The sequence below is a fragment of the Muscardinus avellanarius genome (genome assembly GCF_963383645.1).
Source record: "Muscardinus avellanarius genome assembly, chromosome: 12".
NCBI classification, from domain to species: Eukaryota; Metazoa; Chordata; class Mammalia; order Rodentia; family Gliridae; genus Muscardinus; species Muscardinus avellanarius.
Window position 1 is genome coordinate 28,165,710 of NC_137798.1, and position 14,547 is coordinate 28,180,256.

Sequence of the window (14,547 nt, forward strand, 5' to 3'; positions counted from 1 at the left end):
ATCTTCCCTCCCATCGTATGGGTTATCTTTCTCACTCTTTGATAGCGTCTTTTGAAGAAGAAGAGTTTTAAATTTTGATAACTTCTAATTCATCTATTTTTCTTTAGTTGGAATGTTGCTCCCAAGGTCATAAAGACTCACACCTTTTTCTGAAAGCTTTATAATATCAGGTCATATGCTAAGGATCTTGAGCCAATTTGAGATAACTTTTGAATATGGTGAGAGATAGGGATCCAACTTCCTTTTTCATATGGCAAATGAGATATTCAGAGTCCCTAAACAAAGAAAGCTAAGAAACCATACTAATATCAGATTGAAACAGGAGTTATTAGTAGAGATACAGAACAACACTTCAAAATGATTAAGTGCACAATCTACCAGGGAGATAGAACAACTCTATTTCTGTATGTACCTAATAGCATACATTCAAAATAGAACACAGATCAGTAGAGTTCATCAGTAGAATTAAATTAGTAGAATTTCTTGATTCAAAGATCAATAAATTAATATGCAACCATACTGGCAGGCACTAGGACATACTTTTCAGTAGGAACATATAGAAAATATGACCAAAATAATTAATAACCTACATACACATGACACTTCTTTCCAAAACAACAGAATACAAATTATCTTCAAATATATATGGAGTATTGATCAAAATTGACTCTGTTTTGGGTCATAAAGCAACCTTAATCATTTTGGAAGGATTTAAGCCATTCAAATTATGGTGTTTGATCACAATAGTATTTAGGGAAAGTCCAATAACAAAAATATTATTAGGCTTTATTCTTGTTAGATACAATGGCTATTTTTGAAATGTACTGCTTACAGAAACCACAAAGGTGAAACAGAGGTTTGGAGCAGAATAGATTTTCAGTCTCTGAATAGAGTGGTGTGATGGACTACTTGTGAACTTGACTTCCTGTCTGCATCTATGAGAGCTCTGCACTCAGGTGCTCAGAGAAGAGTCAATCTCTGGGACTGAGGAAGAAGAATGCGGATTTGAACCTGGAGGATTTTTAGCATGCTCTGCCTGGCCTCTGTGGGCATGCTTGGTCTCTTTGGCTTCAGTGGGTAAATGTGGCCACCAACACAGAGCCTCAGTTTACTCTCAGAGCTGGAGGTGGGGACTATGGGATTTGTAACCAGTGGGGCCACTAAGAGGGAAGAGAGGTGGGGAATTTTATGTAATTCTTTCCTTTGTCCCTGTGTTATGAGTTGTGTCCATCTATGACATTTGAGAGGACCAACTCTTTTTTCTCCTTTATCCATAGGATTCAGCATGCTCAGAGAATAATCTAAGTTCACCAATAACTGCAGGAAGAGAAAGCTGTGATCTTAAAACTGTGTTTCTGAAGCCAAATGGAATATGTATACTTTGTTGTTTGGGGGTTTTTTTGCAGGTCTGGGGATGGAACTCAGGAGAATTCGACCCCCGAGCTACACCCCCTGTCCTATTTTTTATTTTTTTATTTTTTATTTTTTATTGGTGCACTGTATTCATATATCATAGTGGGATACAAACTTTTGTAGACATACATGCACACATCACCCAGTCAGCCTCCACCCGATCCCCACCCTCCTTCCCATGCTTGGCTTAGTGGTTGACATCTAGTATTATAGCAATTTATCCAAAATTAAAAATGATCATCTCACATAACAGTTTCATTTGTCTGATACCAAGCTTTTGCTGACTTAAAGATAACATTTCAATATTTCTTTTTGCTTTCTTTCTTACCAGAGAATATTTTTTCTCTTTTTTTTTAGGTGAAACTATCATATATTTATATATTTATTTTTCAGAAAAAAAATCTATCCTAATATGGAATATGGACTCTAGATACCCGAAACGATCTTGAAAAAGAATAAAGCTAGAAGACATATATTTTCTGATTTCAAACCATATAAAGCTACAATAATTGAAACAGTGTAGTACTGTTCTAAAGGCAGATATATAAACCATTGAGTTAAATACAAGCCTAGAGCTAAATTCTTCCCTATATTGTCAAGTTATTTTTGACAAGGTTTCCATGAACATTTGGTGGTGGAAATAATAATCTTTTAACTAAATATTGTTGAAAAATAATAATTACATGGAAAAGAATAAAGTTGGACCCTTACCTAATCCCATATACAAATATTAACTCAAAATAGATAAAAGACCTAAATATAAATCTTAAGACTATAAACTTTTAGAAGAAAATCTGGGTCATAAAACCTCACAACATTGAAATTGGCAGTGATTTCTTGGATATGATTTCAATGGCACAGGCAACAGAAGAGTATACAAACTCCCTAAAAAATAAAAAAAAATATTGTATATCCAAAGACAATGTAAACAGAGTTAAAAGTTACTAATAGAATTGGATAAAATATTTCCAAATGCTATATCTGAAGGTATATTAATATTCCAACTAGAAATCCTAAAAATTAACAACAATAAAGGCAAACAATACCATTTAGAGATAGGTAAAAGACTAACATAAATAATGAATCTCCACAGATAACCAATCTTAGTTGTCTGTTGGATGGAAACTCTTGATTCTCTGGTTCTGGTGTGTGTTACCTATTTCTTCTTTGTAGTTAATCTCTTTGAGTATTTTCTCTAGTGCTGGTTTTGAAGACATAAATTCCTTCAGTTTCTGTTTGTCATGGAAGCTTCTTATTTCTCCATCTAATTTGATAGAAAGTTTTGCTGGGTAGGAAATTTTTGGCTGGAAGATGTTTTCTTTCAGAGTTTGGAATATGTTACTCCAAGCCCTTCTGGCTCTCATGACTTGGTTTGGGAAGTCTGGAGTGATTCTAATTGGTTTGCCTCTGAATGTCACTTGGCCCTTTGTTTTTGTTGCCTTTAAGATTCTCTGCTTGGCTTCCACATTGGTCATTTTGACAATGATGTGGTGTGGGGATCCTCTTCTCCAATCCTGTCTAAAGGTGGTTCTATAAGTTTCCTGGACCTGTGTATCAACCTCTTGCTCTATGTTTGGAAAATTTTCTGCTATTACTTCCTTGAAGAGATTGTTGATCTCTTTGGTTTCACTTTCTTTTCCCTCCTCTATTCCAATTACTCTTAGGTTAGCTCTCTTAAAATGGGCCCATATTTCTTCAATATCAGATTCCTGCTGTCAGATATTTTTTCCTACATTAGAAACTATGCGTTCATTTTTGGAATGATCATCTTCTAAGAGCGAGATTCTGTTCTCCATGTGTTCTAATCGGTTGTTTGTGCTTTGAATTGAGGCCTTTACTTCATTAATTGCATCCTTTATCTCTTTTTGGCTCTCTCTGAGTTCTTTTTGAAGCACCTCTATTATTTCTACAGTTATTTTCCTGATTTGATCTTCTAGAAATCTCTGATTTTCAGTTTTATCGGGTTCTGATGTTGTGGGGTTGTGGGCATTTATTGCTCCAGTGTTATTCCTCTTTCCCATGATTTCGGAAGTTTGTGCCTTCTCTGGGTTCTTCCCTTGGGTCACTATGACTTCACTTAAAGTGCTCTGGATCTCGAGTCTGTGTTATCTCAGAACCCAATACTCCTTTACTGGGTTGTATCACAGAGTCTCCAACCCAGGGAGTCGATAGAGGCTGCTTTAGACTATGGGGGGTGCCAGGTTGCACGTTCTCCTGTGGTGCGAGATCTGCCACCGCCACTCCCCCACTGGGTCAAGTCACAGGGAGTACAGTACTGGGATTTCTCCTCTATGGCCCGCAATTTGACTCACTGTTCTTGAGTTCGCAGATGTATCTGTACTGGTCTTGGTGAATTCTCTGCTGCTGTTGCCGGTGGCAATATGGCGCCTCTGCTATGCCCTCGGCCGTGAGGCTGGCTTATTTCTTCTTGGTTTTGAGTTCCACTCTGAATCCCTGCAGCGTGTGCTGAGCTCAGCCACTGGGAGCTTTAGATTTTACCTGCGGCGAGAAATCCCGCCTGGCTGTTCCGCAGCGGCTCACCTCGGCTTGCTGTAGCCGTCCGGTGAAGTCGCCGCTGCCGCCGGCAGTATGGCCCTGCTGCAGCGTCCTCGGGCGTGAGGCCGGTGTATCTCCTCTGTGGCTCTGAGCTCTGTTCTCAGTCTACTTTCTCTCTGGAGCCTGGTGATTTTTTTGTTTCTCTGGTGATGGTGTTTTCTGGCTATGAAAGGCGCTCATTTTGTGGTAATGGAGATTGGTTGTTAGCGGGGCTCTTAAGCCCCGCTTTTCTCGGTCGCCATCTTCCTGGAAGTATTTTTTTTTTTTTTTTTTGAAACATGGTCTCACTAAGTTGTGGAAGACCTCAGTAAGTAGCTGAGGCTGTCGTCGAACCACGATCCTCTGGTTTCAGCCTCCCAATGCTGGGATTACAAGCGTGCACCATCACGCCCGGCTGAATGTATATACTTTGTACTGGTACAAACAGCCTCCAAGTAGAGGGATGGTTTCCCTTATTCATGGATAGTATTCTAAGTCACATGCAAAGAGAGACTTTAACTCTGTGAACTTTCAAATGGCAAAAAATCCTTCAAGCTCACCATCTCTTCCTTACAACTGGAAGACTTGGCCAAGTACTTCTGTGCTCTGTGGAATCCCACAGAAATAGAAACGAGCTGGATGTGGTGGCACACACTTGTCATCCCAGTACTTGGGAGGCTGAGAGAGCTGGATCTGAGTTCTTGGATGACCTCAGCTACTTAATGAGGCCCTCCACAACTTAGATCCTGTTTTAAAATAAAGAATAAAAAATAGGAGCCGGGCGTGGTGCCGCACGCTTGTAATCCCAGAATTTGGGAGACTGAGACCAGAGAATCGCGGTTAGCAGACAGCCTCAGCTACTTAGTGAGGCCCTCTGCAACTCAGTGAGACCCTGTTTCAAAATAAAGAATAAAAAATTGGGCAGGGGGTGTAGCTCAGAGGTCAAATGCCTCTGGGTTCCATCCCCAGACCCGCCAAAAAAAAAAAAAAAAAGAAAGAAATAGGGCTGGGAGTATAGCTCCGAAGTAGAAGGCCCCTGGGTTAAATTCCCAGCACCATAAAAAAAGAAAGAAAGAAAAAGAAAAGAGGCTGGGTGTGGTGGCGCACTCTTGTAATCTACAAGCTTGGGAGGCAGAGACAGGAGGATCAAGCTGGTTCAAAGCCAGCCGCGCTTGCTTAAGAGACCCTGTTTCCAAATAAAAAGTATAAAATAGGTCTGGGAGTGTAGCCTGGAGGTAGAAGGGCTTCCAGGAACCCCAGTACCACCAAAATAAATAAATAAATAAATAAATAAATAAGAAGAAGAAAAAGAAAAGAAATATAGAAAAACAGTGGAAGATAGATAAAACCCTTAGAACTCATAGAGGGCAGCTACTTGATGAGGAGTTTGGGAAACCCTTGAACAGCAGACAGGAAAAAGGCAGGCACAGAGGCGGCACAGTTGAGACCTTATGTCAACTTTCTATTAATAATGTTCTTGTACTGTGCTCAGTGTATAAAACAGCATTCTTTCCAAAGACTCTCGGGTATTACATTTGTGCCTTGGGTTAAAATAATTCACAAAGTGCTTTTCAAATTGTTTCTAAACAATTAGATTAGATAAACTCATTTGTTTTTCCAGGAAATTCAGGAGCAGTTCACTGATTCTCATCTCTAGCTGCTGGATTTGGGAATCTAATATAGTACTCAAGTCATTATTTTCTCTCCGAACAGTACGCCAATCTTAGCAGTTAACATGTGGCTAAAGAAGATGATGGAAAAAAGAATATCCCAGAGGGCCCCGCCAGAAAATGTGAAAAACGATGGGCAAAAGGGCGCTCTGCATAGAGCCCAGCCAGAGTCTCACCGAGGCCTCACAGCTGCACAGAATGCACTAGGAGTTAGGAGGAAATAAACAACTTCCTCTAGTTTGGGAGTTGATTATTACAACCACATGACCTATCAGAACACGACTGGTACACTGGGCTTATCTAAACACAAGGGGAAAGGGGGGAAACACTTCTACTTATTTTACAAGGCCAGCATAATCTTGATACCAAGCCAGAACAACAGTATCAGTGTGTGTGTGTGTGACTGAGATTGAAATCAGGGTCGGTTTACCTCTGACCTACAGCCCAGCTGTTATTAATTAATTTATTTATTTATTTATTTTGAAATATAGGGTCTCACTAAATTTCTGAGGGCTTTGCTGACTTGCTGAGGCTGAGTCTCCAACCTGTGATCCTCCTGTCTCAGCCTCTCAAGTACTAGGATTACAGGCATGCACAAACACAACCTGGCTCGGTAACATTTTTTTTTTTAATTATAGGGCAGCCAAGCGTGGTGGCACATGCTTGTAATCCCAGCATTTCAGAGTTCAAGGACAGCCTCAGCTACTACTTAGTGAGACCCTTTGCAACTCAGTGAGACCCTGTTTCAAAATAAAGAATAAAAAAAATAGGACTGGGGGTATAGCTCAAAGATAGAATGCCCCTGGGTTCCATCCTTGGTACCACACACACACACACACACACACACACACACACACACACACATTACAGGGCAATCTTTCTTAGTGAATATAAATTCGAAAATTCTAAATAGAATATTAGCAAAACCAATTAATAGTTTATAAGAAAGGATAATATATCACAACCAAGTTGGAGCTGATGTAATGACTATTTAACGTTTTTAATGAATCAAAGTAATAACCCTTATTTATAAAAACATAACTTACTAATCTCAATAGTTATACAAAAGTATTTTATATGTAATAAACATTTATTTGTAATAAATGTTATAAGAAATGTCTCCTAGAAAATTGAAAGTAAAATAAAATTTCTTCACTCTGGTAACGGATGTGTAAGACATACACAGTAAACAACTTAATTATGAAATGTTAAACACTTTCAAGGAGGCAAAAAAAGCAGAAGAAAACCACTATTTTTGTAAATAATATACTGGGAGTCCTAGCCAGTATAAAAAGAAAAGACAATGAAATAAAAGTTTTAATAATTAAAAATAAAAATATAAATACCACCAGTCACAGTTGACATGATTGTATTTATTATATGCAGCCCCAAATAATCTAGAAATGTATCGCATTACTAAATTAGTTTTTAGTATAATAATAAAAATCAGATTTTTTTTTGTGGTAATGGGTATTAAACCCAAGGGCATTCTACCACTGAGCTACACCCCCAGCCTTTTTTTTTTATTTTGAAACAGGATGTTACCACACGCTGGCTTCCAATTGTGATCTTTCTGTCTCAGCCTCCCAAGTCCTGGGATGACAGGTGTGTGCCACCACACCCGGATTAAAACATCAGATTTTATGTTGTAAGCAACAAGAAATCTAAAATGAACTTTTCAAAAGTAAAAATAAAAAATATGTAAAAATAAAATTTAAAGATATTTGCAAGGCCTCCACACAGAAAACTATAGAACATTATTAAAAGGAATTGAAGGTCTAAACAAATGAAAGAATACACTTTGTTTATGAATTGGGATATGTAGAACACAAATATGTCAACTCTCATGTTTGAAAAAAAATTCAATGAAATCCCCATTAGTGTCAATAGATGTGTGTGTGTGTGTGTGTGTGTGTGTGTGTGTGTGTATAGACAATTATATTCTAAAATATATATATATATTTTAAAAGTCAGGAATATTCAAAACACTCTGAGAGACAACAAACAAGATGGGAGGGCATCCTCTGCCAAGTACTAAAGCTGTGGTGTTTAAGGAGAGCGGTCTGTGTGGGTGAGTGGGTCACTGGACACAGGCCCTCAGCAGTGCCTTTACTTTGCACTCATGTCCACTCTCTGCTTTCCCCTCCCTGCTCTTGGCCTCTGGAGGCTGATCCACTGGGACACAGGAGCAAGGCCTGCCCTCAGGGTTCCAGTGCACATCTGCCAGGGAGGTTTCCCCTGCTTATCTGCAAGAGGCAGCCCAGTGAGGTTTGGGTTTATCCTGGGGTCATCTCCCCTGGGAATCTCTTCAAGCAGGACACATCATTTGTTCAAAGATTCTTCAAGTTGGCTTGCTCACTACATAACTGTCTCCTCTCGGGTTTTGATCCTCCTTGCTTCCTCTTAAACAGAGGAACAGCAAGGGCTCCCCTGGCCTGCAGCTAATGAGGTGGAAATGCAGAAAGCACCCCAGTATCTTATAGAGAAACAAGACTGAAGGCTCAGGGCAATGGGAATGTTGAAATTATATATATATATATATATATATATATATATATATATATATATATTTTTTTTTTTTTTTTTTTTTTTTTTTTTGCGGGTCTGGGGATGGAACCCAGGGGCATTCGACCTCTGAGCTACACCCCCTGCCCTATTTTTTATTCTTTATTTTGAAACTGGGTCTCACTGAGTTGCAGAGAGCCTCACTAAGTAGCTGAGGCTGTCTGTGAACCGCGATCCTCCAGGTCTCAGCCTCCCGAATGCTGGGATTACAAGCGTGCGCCACCACGCCCGGGTTGGAATATATTTTTTATTTATCTTGAATAAATATTCAGAGAAGCTTTATTCTTTATAGCTCAGAACTTGGAACAACCTAACAATGAAGTTAAATCTTGCCAACATAATTTAGAGTGAAAGAAAACAGAAAACACATACCACATGCCTTCACTTATGTAACCTTTTTTAAAAAAAATCTTTGAGCCGGGTGTGGTGGCGCACACTTGTAATCCCAGTACTTGGGAGGCTAAGACAGGAGGACTGTGGGTTTGAGGACAGCCTCAGCTACTTAGTGAGGCCCTCTGCAACTTAGTGAGATCCTGTTTTTAAAAACCAGAATAAAATATAGGGTTGGGGGTGTAACTCGGAGATAGAATGCCCCTGGGTTCCATCCCTAGTACCACACACACACACACACACACACACACACAAATCATTTAACACTACAATGATTAGGGAAGAATTTGTGCAACATTAATAATCTGTAAATAAATGAAACTTATTATGATAAAGTTTAAGTTAAAAAAATAACCACACCGGGAAGAGCTACCATACTAAGGGTCAGCATGACTCTTGCTAGAGAGAGAAGGCATAGTACATCTTGGACAGAGGAGGGTTGGGAGTCAGACTTTATCAGCGCTATGAAGAGCTAGACTGGCCAAGTCAACGAACACCTCAACACCTCGGTGAAGAGGGGGCTGACGATGTTTACCTGAAATTTTAGCAGCAATGCACTCCACACAGCAGCGAGTGTGCAGATACTCAGCAAAGATTACACATTTTGATTTGAGGTGAGATAGAGCCAGCAAGAAGGGAAATCATAGAATACAGATGCCCCTCCCCAATACCAAGTTTCTTCTGGAAAGGAAGAAAGGTAGGAAAGTATATTTGATAACAAGAATAAGCACTCTAACCTTGAAATAAGCACAAGCAATCAAAGACCATATTTCAAATCAAAATAAATTTAAGATACATTGAAGTATATTTTTTTCACAAGAAAATGGTTTTTACTTAAACAGAAAGCAAGGTAAGTTATATTATTTTTCTGTATTTGAGTCTTGGTATAAAACACTAACTGACTAAACTTAAAGGGAGGTAAACTTAGAGACCTCTTCATCTATGCAACTGGCAGAAACCAGCCACATATTCTTTTTCTTTTTATTTTGAAGCAGTCTCGCTAAGTTCCTGAGGCTGGCCTCAAACCTGTATTCCTCCCGTCTCAGCCTCCTAAGTACTGGGATTGCAGGCCCGTGCCACCACACCTGGTGCTCACCACATTTTCTAGCTACTGCTCACAGCTGGGACATTTGGATCTGCAGGGCTGTATAGCAAGAGCAAGTAAGAAATGGCTGATCTTGTGTTGCATTCTCCATGTGGTACTTTACAACCTGCTTAACAAATTCAGAAAATTTCCTTGTTTTAGAAAGGCAAATGAAAAAGCCATTGTATTTTCAGCAGCCAGTGTGAGTGTGAGTGTGAGTGTGTGTGTGTGTGTGTGTGTGTGTGCATGTCTTTAAAATAAGCCTTTAAAATAGTTTTTAAAACTATTTTAAAGTGGTGAAATTCTAAATTGACCAATTTATGTTCTCATTGTCATTTAAAAGAACAATCTTTAATGGCCCTTCTTCCATTAGAAATAAAGATTCTACATCCAGAATATTACTGTGGGAAGCTCTGTATACCTGCTCCCAGCAAAACAACCATCACTGATGAAAAAAATTTTAAATAATCCAAGTCTTTGGAAATTGTCCCAAGGGCACACAACAAACAAAAACGAATATTCAAGAAATCTACTAAATCTCAAACCAAAACATATGAGATATTTTGAAGTAGTCTCGTTATATTTTTCTCCTCTCAGAAAATTATCTTTACTTTTACAGAAAATAAGGCAAATCACCTTACCTTCCTGTATATTAGTACAAAACACTAGGCTGACTAGATTTAAAGGAAAGTAACTTTATTAGCCGGGCGTGGTGGTGCACAATCGTAATCCCAGCATTCGGGAGGCTGAGACCGGAGGATCGCGGTTCCTGGACACCCTCAGTTACTTAGCGAGACCCTTCACAACTCAGTGAGAGCCTGTTTCAAAACATTAAAAAAAGGACTAAAAAATTGGGCTGGAGGTGTAGCTCAGTGGTAGAATGCCCCTGGGTTCCCTCCTCAATATCACTAAATAAATAAATAAATAAATAAATAAATAAATAACTTTATTGTAACTCAATAAAGTAACTTTATTGAGCTTTTTATTTACCCACTGACGTAAACTAGTCATGTTGTGATATATATAATATACATACAATGGAGTTTTGTTCAGCCTTAAAAAGAAAAAAATGATACATGGTGCAGCATATATGGATCTAAAAATGATTCTAAATAAAAAGGCTAGTCACAAAAAGACAGATACTTATTTCTTATATATGTGGTACATAAATTAGTCAAATTCATAAAGAAAGCTGGGAGGGGGGGCGCACGTTTGTTATCCCAGTACTTGGGAGGCTGAGACAGGAGGATCACGGATTTGTCTCAGCAACTTAGTGAGACCCTGTTTCAAAAAATAATAAATAAATAAACAAATAAATAAATAAATAAATAAATAAATGTGAGCCGGGGTGTAGCCAGAGATAGACTGTCCCTGAGTTCTATCCTCAGTGTCACACATACAAAAAAAAAAAAAAAAACTGTAAAACCATATAGTAAGATGGTGGTGCCACAGGCTGGAGAAAGGAAGGAATGGGGAGGTATTACTTAATAGGTAGAGTTTCAGTTCTGGAAGATGAAAAACGTTCTGTATGGTTCGTTGTTGTCAATGATTACACAAGAACCAAGGTAAATGTATTTACTGCCAGTGAACTGTACACTTAGAAATGTTTAAAATGGATATGTGTGTGTATAACTACAATTTAAATAATTTAATTTAAATTTTAAAAGATATATACCATAACCCTTAGAACAACCACTAAGAACTAAAAAATAGTAATAAATAAATAAATAAATAAATAAATAAAGGGAATTAAAATGTTAAAAAAGAAAAGAAGGCAGTTAGGGAAAAAACAAAGGAAAAATGGTATGAGATATAAAGAAAACAAAACTAAAAATGGGAGATGTAAACCCAATTAAGTGAATTATATAGTTAATGTACATGGATTAAGTAATACAACCAAAAAGCAAGGGTTACCAAAGAAGATAAAACTATATATTGTCTATAGGAAACATAAGTTAAAAATACAAATGGGTTAGCCGGGCGTGGTGGCGCACACTTGTAATCCCCGCGCTTGGGAGGCAGAGACAGGAGGATCGCGCAGGTTCGAAGCCAGCCGCGCTGGCGTTAGAGACCCTGTTTCAAAAATATAAAATAGGTCTGGGAGTGTACCCCGGAGGTAGAAGGGCTTCCAGGAACCCCAGTACCACTAAAAAAAAAAAAAATAGAAATGGGTTGAAACTAAAAGGATGGCAAAACATATATTGTGCAAAAAGCAACCAGGTGAAAATTGTAATGACTGTACTAATATCAGATGAAAGAGATTAAGATCCCCCAAATGTCATTAGTGATAAAGGGTGATTTTTATGACAAAGGGGTCAATTCATTAGGAATATATTATAAAAACACATGCATCTAATAAAGAACACCATAAGTTGACAAGCTGATCCTAAAATTCATATGAAAATTAAAAGGAATCAAAGTGACCAAAATAATTTTGAAAAAGAACAAATTTAGCCGTGCACGGTGGCTCATGCTTGTAATCCCAGCATTTGGGAGGCTGAGACAGGAGGATCGCGGTTCGTGGCCAGCCTCAGCTACTTAGTGAGGCCCTTTGCAATTCAGTGAGACCCTTCAAAAAATAAAGAATAAAAAAATAGGGCTGGGGGTATAACTCAGAGGTAGAGTGACCCTGGGTTTCATCCCTAGTATAGAACAAATTTGAAGTACACACATTTGCCAATTTCAGAGCTCACTCCTAACTATAGGAATAACAGACACAGAGCAATTAAATAAAATTGAGAATCCAAAAATTCACACATGTATAGTCAATCATTTTTTACAAGAGTACCAAGACATTTCAGTGGGGAAAAGAAGAGTGTTTTCAGCAAATAATGTCTGGACAAACAGCTGGATATCCACACTTTTTTAAAAAATGAAGCTGAACTCTTTCTTTATTCCACACACAAAAATCAACTTAATATGTGTTTTTAAAAAACTAAACATAAGAGCTGAAACTACAAAGCTGAGAAAAAAACATAGAAGTAAATTTCTGTGAGCTTGGATTATGCAAAACATTCTTAGATGTGATATTAAAATCGCACATGACAAAAGATGGCATAAACAGAATTTCATCAAAATTAAAACTTTTGTGCTTCATCGGAAACAATCAAGAAAATAAAACAACCCACAAAATGGGAGAAATATTTATTTATTTATTTATTTATTTATTTATTTATTTATTTATTTATTTATTTTGTGGCCCTGGGGATTGAACCCAAGGGCATTCTACCTTTGAGCTACGTCTCCAGCCCATTTTTTAGTTTTTGTTTTGAAATAGGGTCTTGCTAGGTTTCTGAGTCTCTAAGTTGCTGAGATTGGCCATGAACCTGAGATCCTCCTGTCTGAGCCTCCCAAGTACTGCTATTACAGGTGTGTGTCACCATGCCCAGACTATATATTTATTCATATATATATATATATATATATATATATATATATATATATTGTGGCAATTATTTATTATTATTTTGTAATCATACATCACTTTGGAATACAAGACTTGAGAGGATATACAAGAACATATCATCCAGTAAGCCCTCATCCAATCCCCATCCCATTCCCTCCCCTTCCCTCGATCCCATGCTTAATTGGTGATTATCTTTGATATAATTGTTTACGCACCTCATGAGTTTTAAAGAGATTCCATCCTCTCCCATCTCCTCCCCTCTGATTGGTCACCTTAATTGCTTTTCAATAGGGCCCTTTCTACTACCCAACCTCCTCCTGTTAACCCTTTCCTCCTAGTTCTTGCTAGTTAGGGGAAGCATCTGGATTTTATTTTCTGTGCTATTTCTCTGTGCATGCCGCATTGCAAGTTCCAATCACACTCTTGACGGCCCCAGTAGTGGCCTGGCCACCCGGAGGACTCTGATCCCGAGACCTCGCTGGTTCCAGCACCGGCCTTGCCTCATGGGAGGCCCCAATCCTGGCCTCGCTGGCACCCGTACCGAACTAACCCCTCAGCTGGCTCTTCTACCGGCCTCAGAGGCCCTAGCACTGGCCTAGCCTCACGACTGGCCTCATTGGCCCTATTCTTATATTTTTAATGATGCATTGTAATTAGATATCATACTAAGGGAGGAAATATTTCAAATCAGTTGTCTGCTTAGGACTTTTACTAAAAATGTAAGTAATTCTTACAACTCAATAATAAAAGGACAATGATCCAATTAAAATGGGTCAGTTGTTTGAATAGACATTTCTCTCCAAAGAAGGTATATGAATGGCCAATAAGAACATAAAATGATGTTCAATATTATTAGCTACCAAGAAATGCTAATCAAACCACAGGAAAATACTGTAATATCCACTTAAGTGGTTTAATCAAAATGGCAAAAAAGTAAGAAGATGGAGAAACAGACCCCTGATATACTTTTTTGTGTAAATGTGTAGTGCTGGGGATTGAGCTCAGGGGCATTCTACCTATGAGCTACATCCTTAGTCCTATTTAATTTCTTTTTTAAATTTTGAAACAGGGTCTTGCTAAGTTGCTGAGAGTCTCACTGGATTGCTGAGGCTGGCCTGAAACCTGAAATCCTCCTGCTTCAGCCTACCAAATATTGGGGTTACACATAGGCACCACCACCTGGATGACCCTTGATATAGTTTTGTGAGTGTATAATAACAAGCCACTTAGGAAAAATTTTTCAAGTTTCTCACACAGAATTATTATATGATCTAGCAGTTTCACTACTAAGTATATACCAAGAAAAATAAAAACACACATCCCCACAAAAACTTGTACATAAATGTTCACAGTAACATTATTTGTGGGGAACCATTAAGGCTTTCCCCTAAATTAATGTTTCTGACTCAGCTGCCTGTCCTTTGCCCAGAGTCAACAAGGTTTGGGGTTATGGAAAGTTCAAAAAGGTCTGAGAGAAGATCAGG